The following is a 15,635-nucleotide window of genomic DNA, read 5'->3' as shown; positions in this document are numbered from 1 at the left end:
AGTTTTTTAAAGGTAAAACACATTAAAAATAGCTCCAGTAAATGATACAAATATCTTTCAGGGACTGAGAATACTCTCCCTGGTGTGAGTCATTCCTTGCATGAACTTGGGTGTTATATGAAACTGCCTTGTACTTGAGTCAGACTATTGGTCCATCCAGCTGAGTATTGGTTGCACTGACAACAATGGCTCACCCAGGTTTCATGCTGGAGTCTCTCTCAGCCTATGTGGAGATGCTGTGGATGGAACCTGGGACCTTCTGCATGTGGTGAACATGCATGTGGTGCCCCTGAGCTCTGGCAGTGTGGCAGAATTTGGGCTCTCAAATTTCAGTAGCGCCCTGCATGATGCTAAAATTTGGCACCACTCCACCTCTCGTGCTCGTTCTACAGCATTGTTGTGGCGGCCCCTGCAGCGTGGCATCCAGTGCAGCCGCACCGGTTGTGCTACCCTAAAACCACCTCTGGCTCTGACCCTTGGATGATTACGTTCTGCTCTCCATTCGCGACTTCTGTAATATGAATTCTCTATTGTGATTGTCTGTGGAACAAGTACAACACTTTTTAAGGTCTCTCTCCTGAGGGGGTTCTCTCATGTACAGAGTTGCACTCCAAAATCCTTTACTCCCAGGCTTGTTACCCTCCTCTTTTGAGGTTTATCAAGGGACAGTGAAAATGGCCGGAGAAGGCCGGTTCACACATACAGTGCAATGTAAGGGCCGGCTTCTCCATGTCTTCATTTCAAGCCACAAGAGACTGCTGTTTTGTAATATGTTTAAAACCTTATTTATGTACACGGCGTAGAGTATGAACTCTTAGAGGCTAATACTGGGTGGTTATATTTCTAAAAGACTACGACGTCTGGCACATTAAGACAGGGGTGGCTAAACTTTCAACTCCCAACTCCCATCATCCCTGATCACTGGCCCCTCTGGCCGGAGCTGATAGTTAAGATTAACCACAGTCTGTACATGGTCTTCTGACATAATGAAAAGCTGCAGCCAGTCAAAGACTGTAGAAGTTGTTCTCTTCCACAAGGCCACGCTAGGCTCGCTTAAATTAATTCCTGTAATGACAAACCATAGAAGTTTACTACCTTGACATTATCCCTTCAGGATTTTTTTTTAAAGTTTCATTTGATTGTTTCCAGCAACTAGTAATTAACATGTATACCTTTGTTTGTTGGTTGGTCATGCTTTCTCCCCAGACTGTAGCCACTACAGTCTTTGGTATGGACAATCCAGGGCTGGCACAATGTTATGACTTAAACCATGTTCACGGTTCGATTGAAGTCCATCCTGCTCTTTGAGGAAAATGACTCTTTTAGCTGGCCACGAGTTTCTGAGCAGCAGGGCAGTTCTGTGCTGCAGCTGACATCACTACAAAAATGTTCATGAGAGCTCTGCATAAATAAAAGTGAGGCATTCAGCCTGTGGCACACCTTGCACTCTTGAATACATTACAAATCATTCCAAAGTTTGGAAGACATGCTTAGCCAGCTTCTCTGCTTTTACTGCTTGGTGTGAGATGCTAGCTAATTACGCCTAGATTATGATGTTGATGCATAGGTTAGATAAGAGAATAATTTGCTGCTACTTCCCCACCCAAGCCAGTATCCCAGACATTTCCCTTCAAGTTATGGCCTATTAAGCAGGCTTTATATCAAAATGTTAGCATTGGTTAATTCAGTGAGACAATGAAGAAGGGCTATTTGCATTTTGCTCTTTAAAAGATATGAATGCATGAAAATGCAGAATAAATGCATCTCTTTTGAGAAAAAGTTGTCTGGTTGGAATAGTGCCCGGGCTTTTCCTTCAGTAATGCTGGTATACCTGCAGCAAACATGATTGTAAAGTGTTTATTGGAGTTGCTGTCAGACATGTGCCCAAAAGCACTGTCTGTCTCCATCTTGAAAGGGCAGGTGGAGGTCTGGTTTAATGAAAATGCAAGTCAGTCAGATTTTTGTTAGCTCTAATCAATATTTCCAATAAGTTGTAGGACTTCTCATCTCTAGCCAAGTGGCATACACTCAAGCAGGTGAGAAATTCTATCTCGGTGCGTAAACACCCTCAAATAATTGATGTGAAATATTTTCTCAGACTCCATAGCTCTCCACAGAATAACACCGTAGTTCCAGAACAGCCCATCTAGGATACTCATCAGTCATGACTATGCTCACATTGTACCCCAATGCTGATCAATAGCTTATAAAGTAACAAAGCAAAGCTTCCATTTGTGGCACTAATGCTGCAATGCTATGAACTCTCCGGAAGGTACCCCTGCCCGTACGGGCCAGTCGTGTCCGACTCTAGGGTTGTGCTCCCATCTCACTTAAGAGGCCGGGGGCCAGCGCTGTCCGGAGACACTTCCGGGTCATGTGACCAGCGTGACAATGCTGCTCTGGCGAGCCACCACCAGCGCAGCACACGGAAACGCCGTTTACCTTCCCGCTATAAAGTGGTACCTATTTATCTATTAGCACTTAGGAGTGCTTTCGAACTGCTAGGTGGGCAGGAGCTGGGACCGAAAGACGGGAGCTCACTCCACTGCGGGGATTCGAACCGCCGACCATGCGATCGGCAAGTCCTAGGCACTGAGGTTTTACCCACAGCGCCACCCGCGTCCCTACTTTCCACGTTCCGGAAAGTAAGCCCCTATTAACCGAGACATACCGTATTTTTCGCCCTATAGGACGCACTTTTTCCCCTCAAAAAATGAAGGAGAAATGTGTGTGCGTCCTATGGGGCGAATGCAGGCTTTCGCTGAAGCCTGGAGAGCAAGAGGGGTCGGTGCGCACAGACCCCTCTAGCTCTCCAGGCTTCGCGGACCTCTCCGCAAGCGGGGGGAACGCTCCTGCTGCTTGCGGAGAGGTGCCTGCATGCGGAAGCCTGGGCGCGCTGAGCTCAGCGCGTCCAGGCTTCGCGGACCTCTCCGCAAGCAGGGGGAGCGCTCCCGCTGCTTGCGGAGAGGTGCCTGCATGCGGAAGCCTGGGCGCGCTGAGCTCAGTGCGTCCAGGCTTCGCGGACCTCTCCGCAAGCGGGGGGAGCGCTCCCGCTGCTTGCGGAGAGGTGCCTGCATGCGGAAGCCTGGGCACGCTGAGCTCAGCGCGTCCAGGCTTCGCGCACCTCTCCGCAAGCGGCGGGAGCCAGCCCTGGGCTCCCCCGGCTTGCAGAGAGCTGCCTGTTTGGGGGCTGGGGTCAGGGGAAGCTCCGGCGGGCCTCCCCCGCCCCAGCCTGGGGGGAAAATAATTTTTTCCCCTTTATTTCCCCCCAAAAAAACTAGGTGCGCCTTATGGGACGGTGCGTCCTATAGGGCGAAAAATACGGTACTTGCTTCTGAGTACACATGCATAGGATCACACTGTAAATTAAACCCAGAGAGTGATCAAGAAAGTGGACTTTAGAAACAGGTGCTTGTACTGGGAGGGAATAAGTGCAGATGAGAAAACGACTGCAATTCATTAACAGGCAGGAATAACAACCTGTTCTCCTCCTTCTCCGAGTTGGGGTGTGTTTCAAAAATAACTCATCACATCATCCATCAACATATTGGTGAAAGGTTTCATACCATTCCTCCCACATTATGACAGTGAAGAAAATGGAAACGTTGATATGACTGCATGATTTGCAAGTTACACTCGAAGCTGTTCCAAGGTAAGTATGCTCTTTGGTTAATTATAGGAAGCCATTGAACAAGGCCCAGTGTCTAATGCCAGGACAGGAAGATGTTCCAACCACTTTATGAACACTGCTAACTTGTAGATCCTTTCCAGCGTGTAACTGTGTCTGAGGAGGAGAAAAAATGTCAAGATGAAAGCAAATACCAGTGACTCTCAATTTTGGATACGTTGATCCAATCTATCAAAAGAAATCAGTGGGCATCTTCACATTTCACCATCTAGCCTCTCTTGTACTCTGTGAATGCTGTTAATGTGCAGAATAGAGCTAATTTTATACTGAATGAAGAGCTTTTGCACTCAAATTGCAGAAGAAGAAAACGCAAAGAAAGTTGATTTAAGGGTCACTTAATGGTCCAAATTAAGCCTCTCCGACACAGATTGGAAACCCCCTGAACGACTGTATGATTCACTCAGAAGTTAACTCAGAGTTAACTCAGAAGAATGAAACATTTGCATAATCACAAGTAGTAATAAGGAATGTGGTGATGAGAACTGAACAATGCTAAAATCAACCTGCAGACTACAGTAATCTAGCAGTTCTTTAATTAATAAAAAAGTGGGAATGGCAAATGTTTTTAATTAATGAAAAGTCTGACACTCTTCTCTTTCAGCCAATGTGGTTGGTCATCGATCTGTTCCCATTCATTTTCTTAAATGAATCACCCCCTCTTCCTTCTCATTTAATAATATTGATGAGGCTACTGATAAATGTTGATTAGGGTGTGCCTCAACCTCAAGATTTCGTCTTGTATCAGTTTTGGTTTTTGCTATTAAAAATTCGGATCTATTTCTGAGTCACAACTGTTTCTGAGTCGAAACTGTTTCTTGATCTGATCTTATATTTCCCCAATCCATTCAAGTGCTTATTAAATCACTGCATATTCCTAATGGAAAGAAAGCATTCTGGCAATTTTCTTGGAAAAAGACACATTCCCTTTTGAGAAATGCATCCTTGACTCTAGTTTCTGGAAAGTTTATTAAGAGGCTTTATATCTATGATCTCCTTGATTTCTGACTTATCAGCCCTAGTTTATTGCATACATTGGTGAAAGAAGGGGATTTCTTTATGAGCATGTGAAAGGAATATATTACATGTGAGGAAATATAAAGCCTGACCTTTTAAAGGTCTTCATTGAATCCATAAAACTGAAGAAGATTCATCCGAAGCCTAAGAGGTCCAGTTTGCACTCCCCATGCAAAGCTCAAATAAACATGGATTCTATATACATTGTAATGGGTCACCAGGTAAAGTCATTATTCTTTGCCCTCATCTGCTGCTTTATGTAGGCCACACTGCTAGACAGAAAATAAAATTGTGCCAAGAGGATCCAAACCTGCAGGACTGGGTAGGGAATCCTAAGAAGCTGCAGGAGTAAAAAAAATAAAATAAAAATGATCACGAGTGAAGGCCTCTCCTATATCTCTTCCCTGAAAGTGAGGCGTCAATGATGTTCTGATTCGCATAGGGTCATAATAATCTCTTGCCACAAATTACACTACAGTTTTAAGAATGAAAAGCTTAAGCCCTCCCCCCCTTCTGTCTTGTGTCTACAATAATAACAGAGTTTTACTTTTGGTGCCTTTTCAGAGCGCGCAGATAATCACAAACAATAAGCAGGTTTTCGCTGGTTTATGTAAACAGTAACAGAAAGCCAAACCTGAAGGTTACACAAAGGCTGGAGGATAATAACGGGTTCTCTGATCTCAGCTAGACCATGGAAATCAAGCAGGAAATAAGACTATGATCCCCCACCCACCCATTTACCTAGGCGCATTATTTTATAGCCGAGATCTCAGGTTTTGTTTCACTCATGTATGTGAAAGCACATCCCGCCTCAAAATGTTAGAAACTGTAGTTTTATGCACACAGAGGTAAAATTCCCAGCACCATTAACAAACTACAGTCCCCAGGATACTTTGGTGGTGGGGAGATGTGCTTTAAATGTACAGTGGTACCTTGGTTCTCAAACATTTTGGTACTCAAACAACCTGGAACCCAAACCCGGCCAACCTGGAAGTGTTCTGGTTGTGAACTTTTTTTGGAAGCCGAACGAGTTCCAATTTGAGTGTCACACTTCCATTTTGAGTGTTACGCTGAGGTCTGTCTGCTTTTGCTATTTATCTTGCATTTTTGTTTTTGTGGCTTTTTTGTTTTGTTTTTGTGACTGTGTGGAACCCAGTTCAGCTACTGATTGGTTGGTTGTGTGACTGCAGCACATTGTTTATTGCTTTCATTTCATGGATCAATGGTCTCGTGAGATAGTAAAATTGCTGTTTTAGGGGTTGTTTTTAAAAGTCTGGAATGGATAAATCTATTTTGCATTACTTTCTATGGAAAAGCACGCCTTGGTTTTGGAATGCTTTGGTTTTATAATGGACTTCCGGAACGGATTAAGTTTGAGAACCAAGGTACCACTGTATGGGGTGTACACAGCCAAGATGCCAGTCTTATCTGGATATGGAAACATTTCTACAAAATCTATTGGAGGTAATTACACAACAGGTAGGGGACACTTCACAGAGTGGAAGGGTGTAGTGTTGGGAAGAAATTGGGTGGAGGGAGCACCACAGGAAGTAAAACTATAGATCAAAGAAGTAGAAAGCTCCAGAGGCTCATGGCATTCCCAGTGGCCGTTTCAGCTTGGCGGGTCACAAGTTGTGCAGACACGTGATAGATTATATATATATCACCTAAATGTAAAGGGACCCCTGACCGTTAGGTCCAGTCACGGATGACTCTGGGGTTGCGGCGCTCATCTCGCTTTACTGGCCAAGGGAGCCGGCGTACAGCTTCCGGAACATGTGGCCAGCATGACTAAGCTGCTTCTGGTGAAACCAGAGCAGCGCACAGAACCGCCATTTACCTTCCTGCTGGAGTGGTACCTATTTATCTGCTTGCACTTTGACGTGCTTTCAAACTGCTAGGTTGGCAGGAGCAGGGAACGAGCAACGGGAACTCACCCTGTCACGGGGATTTGAACCGCCGACCTTCTGATCGGCAAGCCCTAGGCTCAGTGGTTTAACCCACAGTGCCACCCGCATCCCCAAGGTTTTGAATATATCAAAATATGTTACAGCCTTTCTATCTGATGCACTAACACCAATATAAATACCAGTATCTTTCTCCAGATGTAAAAAAATCCACATAACTTTAATAAGCCTCCTCAATGTAATAGCTTATTCCAACAGTTATTGTAATATTTATCAAGAACAGTAATCCTTCTGGGTGTTTTCTGACTGTCCTTATTCAACTGATTGCCTGCTTGTTTTTTTAAGCCGTTTTCCAGTGTTTTTTATGTAATCGTCTCAGGCCCAATTGCTTATTTGCCATGATTTCTTAACTAACCATATTCTGGAAATATTTGAGTGAAACAGATTTGCAATACATGTATGTTTACAAAATAGCTTGGCAGGGAAAGATCACACTTGCTCCTTCCATGTGGAAAGAATAGAGCTTGTCACCAGAATGTTCTAAGCACAGCTAACTGGAGGTTGTGCCGTGCAGCAAAATTACACCTCACGGCTGGAGCAGCCCAAGGCTGCTTACAGATGGCCAGGTGTGGGTGGAACAGGAGATATGAAGCAATGGCGGAACAGTCAGGTCATTTAGTATCCAGGATTAGACCTCCTCAAAGCTGATAGTGCTTTTCTTGAACATTCCCCCCCCCCCCAGTTTCATTGTCCAGTCTAATCCTTTCTGTCTACCTGTCTGCCCTTCCTTTCTGCTTGCTGTCGGAAGGAGGTGAAAATGCCTGCATATTCAGAGTGAGGGCAGGCAGCCTGAATTGGCTTTATTTGTCCTCAGTGATGCCTGTAGCTGTACCTAGCCAAATCTGGCTATGTTGCATCACTATGTGATTTCCAGGGAGCTCAGTTAATCAAGGAAGAAGACAGTACATAATCACAAGGGAAAATGGCACCAAATCAGCAGCAGAGAAGGAAAATAAGGACAGAGAAAATGACTGGTTTTAAAAATAAAATAAAAAAAATTACAGTCAGTCATGAAATATTTCAGCTGCCCTGAAAGAATTACAGTGGTACCTCAGGTTACATACGCTTCAGGTTACATACGCTTCAGGTTACAGACTCCGCTAACCCAGAAATAGTGCTTCAGGTTAAGAACTTTGCTTCAGGATGAGAACAGAAATCGTGCTCCAGCGGGGCGGTGGCGGCAGGAGGCCCCATTAGCTAAAGTGGTGCTTCAGGTTAAGAATAGTTTCAGGTTAAGAATGGACCTCCGGAATGAATTAAGTACATAACCCGAGGTACCACTGTATTTTTGACAGGAACATCCAGAGTAGAATATTTGGAATCCTGTTTAAAATGAGGAACAAAAATGTGCATGAAAACCACTGCACTCTATCAAATGCACGTTGCTTGAAAACAAGCTGTCCCTAACTAGTTGTGAAATGTCATCAGGCAGCAACTTATATTGGTTATACTGTATAACATACATTTAATGCATATCTCCCTACCCCCAAATCCTGGGTTCTATGGTTTACATCTCACAAAGCTACAATTCCCAGTGCTCTTAACCCTCATTGGAGGACAGGATATGGACAAATGCAGTAGCCAATCTTAACAAAGCAACCAGGAATAAAGCTGTCAACCCTAATATAATGCAAGGCACCAGAGGGCTCAGTTTGGGGCTAATGGTAAGGAAGGACTCAGCTGCCTTCCTTGCTGCATTGCCAAAGTAGGTTGCTGCTAGCCTGCTTTTTCTCTGCGCTTCAGATGACCAGAGGATGTCATTCCAGCTAGGGAGCCTACATTTCGTTATAAATTCTAGCTGTGGCATGGTTATTCAGTATCAACTGTGTTCAAGCTGTCCATCATTGCTTGCCAGCTTGAGGGCATGGTAGCCTCCCAGTTTGGTTACCTTCCTGATAAGTCGCTTGTTGACACCCAGATTTCAGTCTGTGACATTCAGGACCGTTCACAGCCAGGCAACAGGCTCATTCTAAAAGAAATGTAATAATGAAGTTCATATTTCAAGTCTTTGGTAATAGATGTGAACATGCTAGAGATGCATTTAATTAAAGGAACATGAGAGATTTGAGGTGGAATCCTGCAGAGTTTGCAGTGGCTGAACATAATGTCCTCTTTAGCACTCTTTCTGCCCTAAAATGTCAGACAGTGAAGTCAAAATTGGATCCAATAGTAATATAGTGGCTGGTACAAAATCTGATACGTTTGAAATTCAGCTCCTTTAAGTGACATTCATTGACTCTGCACAAAGAGATTGCATAGGCTGTCAAACATCTTCAAGTAGGTCATCTTTTGGGGATTAGACTAAGTTGCTATCTGTTGACATTTCACAACTGACATCATAAGCTTCTTATAAATTGAATGAATTCTGCTTCTCTTTTCTTGGGGGCTAAAAGCAGATGATAGCTGAAATTTTGCCATGTAAAAGGGTGATTTGGTTTCTTTCTCAAAAGTAACTACTGTAGCAGTTTGGGGGAGCTTAACCTCTGATAAGTGCATCTCCCCACACAAATTTGCCACCCAGTTGGTATGAAGATCTACTCTGGAAATATGATATATACATTTCTTAAACAGAGAGGGGCTGCTGGGTTCACATGGGATGTGTGGTTTTAAGTCCTGACCAATTATCTGTAAACCTGCACCCCTAATCCCAGACCCATGGGGATCGTCTGGGCATGATTACACAGTAGCAAGGGAAAGGCATTCCTTTCTTATTACATCATTTTTCATGTCTGAGCCCCGAGATGAAAATAGGACATGAATCCTGGGGAGCTATGGCTTAAAATAAGCCCTAGGTCCTGATAGTCACAAACACGATCCGTGACACCAACAAGCCACTCATAAACTTCAGCCAAAGAGGTATAAGCATGGAGTTTCAAAAGTGTTTAATTTTGACCTAAATCTGCTCATATGGCAACCTTTTGAATGCAAGGCGTGTACTCTGCCACTGAATTACAGGCCATAATTCCTGGGTGTTTCAAATAAAAGGCAAATGTCTGGTTGTCCTTAAGTTGCTTTGGTCTACAGAAATCTTAAGAGTTCCAGTCTGGTCTCTTACTATAGGCAGGGCTCAAATGTAATCTTTTTTTTTTTTTTAAGTGCCATAACTACAACTTAAGTGTGGTTAAGGCAAACTGGATAATAAGTGGCAGGTGCAGAAATTAAGCAGATGGAAAAGGAGAGAAACAGACAGAAAGATGTCAGCAACGTCAATAGATTTTGTTTATTAAGAGGATTTGTATCCCACCCTTCCAGTTGCCCAGAACAGCTTACATTAAATAAAATAAAAATAAAATAAAAGCAACAGTATGGAACATATAATATTAAACAATATTTCAAGGTCATCCTATAGCACTGGGCTCAAAGAGGCTTACAAATATAAACCAATGAAGCAAATATAGGTGCAGCAAAAAATGACAAGTTTGGGTTGCTTGGTGACTGTTCTATGTGAAGTGGCACTATCTGAACATAGCGGGTTACACATTCTGTTGAATTTGTGGATTGTAACCATAGATATCCAACTTATGTAATCTTTCAGGCTTCTTTGCTCACACATCTGGAATCATGTATGTTTCTTTCATGTATGCTTGCCAACCGTATGCCATCTTTCTCATTGCTTATCCTATTTTGTCAAATAAGCAAGAGCAACGATGTATGGATGATGGATGAGAGCTGAACATATTTGTGCCTTCAGTGTAGCATTCTGATCTCCACATTTCAATTGCATGTTTAGATTCCTCTTTACTAACTAGTTTTCAAATCCTTCCTTTCATGATTATAGAGCATCCATAAGGGCAGTGATCCTTTAAATACCATGCATATTTTTCACCTTTAAAATATGTTCATAAGAACTGTCTTCACTGCTGTCACAACTTTTAAAAAATAATAATCACAAAAATACTTAATCATAAGACATTTTAGTGCGTTGGCCCGTTAGAGCTAATGAGATGACCTTCAAGTCTCCCTCTTCCTGGAATAATTTAACTATTTGCCTCATACTCCTTTTGCATGCAATTCTTCACTCTCCTTCTTCTGAGAGACTGCTAAGATCAGATGCAGAGTACCTGCCCACTGTTAATACTGTTCACTTTCTTATACCTAGCTCTTCATTGGTATCGATCAACTGAACATTCACTCTTACCATTTTTAACAGATGGTCGTCTCTCTGCCTTTAATTGATTGTTAATCCATCACCATTTACCCGTTGTCTCGTGCCATTTGCTGACTGTAATTAATTGCCTTTTCTACATTGCCATTAATTGTCATTTATCTACAGTGTATCTCTTTTTTATATTCAGCAGCAGGAAAAGAGAAAAAGTTTGCCTCTCTCTAACAGCATCTGCCCCTTCCATTTTTGCTCATTGCAGCCTCTAGGACTGCTTCCCGTATTATAATTAGGAGCATGAAAATACCCCCATGTTTCACTCCTTTTTGAAATCTAGTTCACACGTGTGGTTTCACACTAGTCCTCTATTGTAGCAATTTGTATAACATAATCACTGCCTTGTTTTCCAGAGGGTGCCATCATCTGCGGTACTGTCCATAAAGAATCATTTGCAATTGCAGATCCATGATTAGCAGTCTTCCAGGAACATATGGCTGTGTTTCATAAAATTCCTTCATAGTCAAATTGAAGGACATATTTTGTGTGAAATGGCCCTCCATTGGGTGCTCAAGTAGCTATGTAGCAAGAGGAAGGATATTGCAATCACATGCTGTTAAGGTTACCATTTTGTGTCTTTGGGGGGGGGCACAAACATTTCTATGATTCCAGGTGCAGTTTTCTCTAATGTTGGGAATGTTTAGTTTTGGCCTGAAGGCTGCTATTAATGGTGAAAACCCTGCATGAAAACGGGCTGCAATACTACCGGCTATACCCTAACATCATCTACTGGGATTTGACAATCTTTAATCATTTAACAATGTGTATTTGGATGATGCAAGGGCAAGAAGATAAATGTGTTTGAAAAAAGAGTGAAATGTTTAAAGAAAAACATTGGAAGAACAAGTGTTGAAGTGAATTGTTTTCCTTTACTGCCATTATAAAGCCAATCAGGAGGATTATAGTACTTTGAAAATTCAGGATGAAATCCTATACTGTACACACGTACTTTGCAATAAATCCCAACAGGATTTACTACTGAGTAAATATGTATTGGATTGCATCATAAGCATGTTACCTACGTAAGTCTTATTTTATAACATTTGGGGAAATACAGGCCCCTATCCCGAGAAGCTTGCTATCTACAATTCAACACAGTGGAGACCAGATAAAAATAAGAGAGATGGAGTCACAGGAGAAGGATATGTGTTTATTTTATGCATCCACATACTTAGCCTTATTTACAGCAGGCACAGGGTAGCCAATGTGGTGTTCTACAGATGTTGCTGATCTAATCTTTTTGTCATCCCTGGCCAATGATCATGCTGACTGAGGCTGATGGGAGTTATAGTTGAACAACATCTGGAAGGTACCAAGTACCCCTGCAGTACCATATGACTAAGGGACTGGGCCAAAGGACTGTATCCCCTTCATCTCCCCTGCATTCCCCCTTGCATCTTCAAAATCTGCTCCAGAAGGTTGGGGAACCCTCTGCATCAGATATTGGGGGTCCGAAGGAAGAGGAGAGGAAGGGGAACTCCCTATGGTGCGAAGGGAACTCTGCTTACACAGCATTGGATGAAACCCACAGAGAGGAACTGGAAGGAAGATTTGAGGGAATAGTCTTCTGAATATAATGTCTCTATCCCATATTATGTATCAATAAGACTTGAAGCCACATAATTTTAAATGGTTAAGACGTAATGCTCCGAAGGAGTCTATTTTTTTTGGCAGGAACACTACTTTGCACACACTGAGGCCACATGCTGCTTGATCCTTAATCTTGCACCTGTTGTTTAAGAGCTAAACAACAACTGAGCCATAACACGAGGCTTTAAAGCACTTGTAGATATGATGCAAAAGGCCACCATGCTTCGGAAAAGTACTGAGATTGGGGTCAGGTGTCAAAATGCATCCAACATGAAAGTGCACCTGCAGCAATGTTGTGTGAACAGAAATGTCTCTGAGATTATGGCACTGCAGGAACTGATGCCGAAAAACCCAGTACATTATAAAAATTTAAGAGACGGGGAGGGATTAATTGTAAGCAGCAGGGACATATTGGGTGGTGGTCCCATATTTATCGAATTCTCTCGCTAGTGAGAAAGATATGGGCTAGTGTAAAGGACTGCAGACTGAAATGGGTAATGAATCAAAAACAAACCATAGCATTTACACTTTGGGAAACTGGTTTTTGAAAGCTGGAGCAATGTAATCCTAGTTTGGACAAAGTTTTGTTGACTGTATGTAAGACATGGGCCTAGAGTCACATGAAACCTCATACCCCATAAATCCTCCCTTCCGTCTGCAAACATCTTTTTAAAAGTGTAAGTTGTCCAGCCCCCATGACAGACATCTGTGAGTTACATAAATAGTAGATTAAACACACACTGTTGTTAGGAGTTAATTCTGGCCATAAAGTGCTCCAGGTGAACTGGAAGGGGGATATTGTAAATAGGTTTTGTGATGGCTACATTACATTTAAAGTACAAAATATCCAGGGAAATCCTGAATGATTTAGGTTACAATCCTATAAGCACATTTACCAGAAAAGTAAATCCTATTGAATGCAGTGAAATGTATTTCCATGTAACTATGTTTGCGATTGGTCTGTAAATCTGGATTAATATGGTGCAAGAGTGTTCTAAGAACAAGGTTAGATTGAGCGTGACCAAAAATTATGGCATTTCGGTTACATTAAGCAGAATGTTCTGCAGGGAGTTTCATATATCCCATCTCTTATCTGAACTGAAGCTTGTTTAGCAAATTGCCTGTCAGAAAGATAGGCTTTTGGTTCCCCAGTTCTGTAGCTGTCTATGTTACACACAGAGTGACTTGCAATTTTGTGGGGTTCACCAGCAATTCTGTGCTCACTTAATTAGTTTATATCATGACTGAAAGCCTTTAAGTCAGTGTATAGGTGAACAGCCTCCAAGCCTATTTCCCACCTGCTCCTGTTGCTAATTTCTTCATTAACAAACTGCAAGAATTTATTTATTTGTTTGTTTAAATTTGTATACCTGAGTTTTAATTGGTTATCTGAAGATCACAGGGTGGTTCACAACATAAAAATATAAAACGAGAACACAAAATACATAATCTAACAAAAGCAAACCAATAACTTGGTGCATGCTATTGAATTAAGAACATTAAAAATTAAGAACATAAAAAAGTAAATATGATAGTTAAAGAGGTTTTGCATGCAACAAAAATTCAATAAAAAGTTGGGGGGACTCATAAGTAATAATCCACAGGAAGTTTTTGTCTGAAACCTCATGCTTTCTCACAAATGAGTAATGGGGCAAAAAGCTCTGCACTGCAATATTAACCCACTGCAGTAGACAGGAAAATGAAACTTCAGTTGGTTATTATGGTTTCCTGCTGTGGCTTTCACTTGTGCATTGATTTATTCTTGTCTGAAAATTTCGAAGGCAATCTGGATTGCTTACTTGACGTTATCATTTACCTCTTCTTTTCAGATGATTCAAAAGCGCCATGAACTAAATGGTTTTAAAGGCAAATGGAAACAGAGAAGATGGCCGTTCTCATTTAGTTATTCCTTATACACATGTGCACATATTACGATCCATCAACTTATTCTAATGGCATGATTGGGTAACCTTGCATTCCTTACTGTCAGAATTGCTGAAGACATTGGTGGGCAAAGCTATATTATTCTGCACTAAGAAAATAAATTTCTAAGTCCACTTAATCTGTATTCCGTCTCCTGTATAAATTGCAAATCTGCATGTATTTCCATATTTTGCATAATTTATTCTCTGCTTATAAGAAGGAACACTGAGTTATGCAGGTTACTGAAGCCCCACTTCTGAACACTGCATAACATGTTCAACTTCCCATGCAAGGTTCTGAGATTCCATTGCCCATACACTCTCCCTCCAACCCTATGGGCTTGAAACAGATCTTTATAAAATGAAAGTGGATCTTTTTGGATGTTCAGTCCTGTGCCTGGAACCAAATTACAGTGGAATTTTGGGTTGCAGATGTAATCCGTGACAGAGGAACGTCCACAACCTGCAGCGTTCGCATCCTGAAGCACCACGTCTGCGCAGGCACCGGTGCGATTTGGCGCTTCTGTGCATGTGCTGAAACCCGGAAGTAACCCGTTCTGGTACCTCCGGGTTTCCCACGGTCCGTAACCCGATAACACATAACCTGAAGCGTCCGTAACATGAGGTATGAACTGTATGTGATTGTGCTTACATTGAATACATGGCATCTTTATGGCAGAAGTGCCTGGGTGCTGATGGTTCAGAGATTTTTCTACATCTGTGTAATTTTGTCCCATGTATCCAATGGACAGCCTGGTCCTACAGCTGAAGTGAAGAGAGGTAGCATGGAGAGTCCTGAAAGAAAAGGATTTTGCATATTGCTTTATAGGGAACACTTAGTTTTGCTTAGTTTTTTATGGGTTAAATGCCCGTTTTTACATTGGAATACACAAAACAGAACGTGAAGATTTGGAGAAGCTCTCAAAATGCACGATTCGTTAATCAGGTTCATTTAGAATTTGATTACAGCCATACCTTGGGTTATAGCTGCTTCAGGTTGCATTTTTTCGGGTTGTGGGCCGCCGAAACCCGGAGGTACTGGAACGGGTTACTTCTGGGTTTCGGTGGTCATGCATGCGCAGAAGACCAAATCGCAACCCGCGCGTGCAGATGTGGGTTGCGAACGTGCATCCCAAATGAATCACGTTCACAACCCGAGTGTCCACTGTATTAAAGAATTTTACATTAAAATTAGAAAGTTGATTTAAAATCTAAGAGCACATTTCTTAAGATTACCAATATTTTACTATTTTAATACTAAAGGAACTGACTATACAAGAGATTCCTCAGCCACA

The 15,635-nt window shown here is 42.2% G+C and overlaps 1 long non-coding RNA gene across 2 annotated transcripts; it reads right to left on the bottom strand.

Moving 5' to 3' along the window:
• Positions 1 to 449: 449 nt before the first annotated feature.
• Positions 450 to 15,350, bottom strand: LOC309367568. 2 transcript variants are annotated; one of them, XR_014167224.1, is made up of 3 exons: positions 14,993 to 15,350; positions 3,567 to 3,784; positions 450 to 1,065 (listed from the first exon to the last, which is right to left on the bottom strand). It is a non-coding gene; the product is annotated as an uncharacterized lncRNA (long non-coding RNA). The 2 variants fall into 2 exon arrangements; XR_014167225.1 differs by lacking the exon at positions 450 to 1,065 and having other exon boundaries at positions 3,546 to 3,784.
• Positions 15,351 to 15,635: the final 285 nt, after the last annotated feature.

The sequence above is a fragment of the Podarcis melisellensis genome (genome assembly GCF_964234715.1).
Source record: "Podarcis melisellensis genome assembly, chromosome: 3".
In the NCBI taxonomy this organism is placed as follows: Eukaryota; Metazoa; Chordata; class Lepidosauria; order Squamata; family Lacertidae; genus Podarcis; species Podarcis melisellensis.
This window is presented reverse-complemented; position numbering and strand designations above follow the sequence as displayed.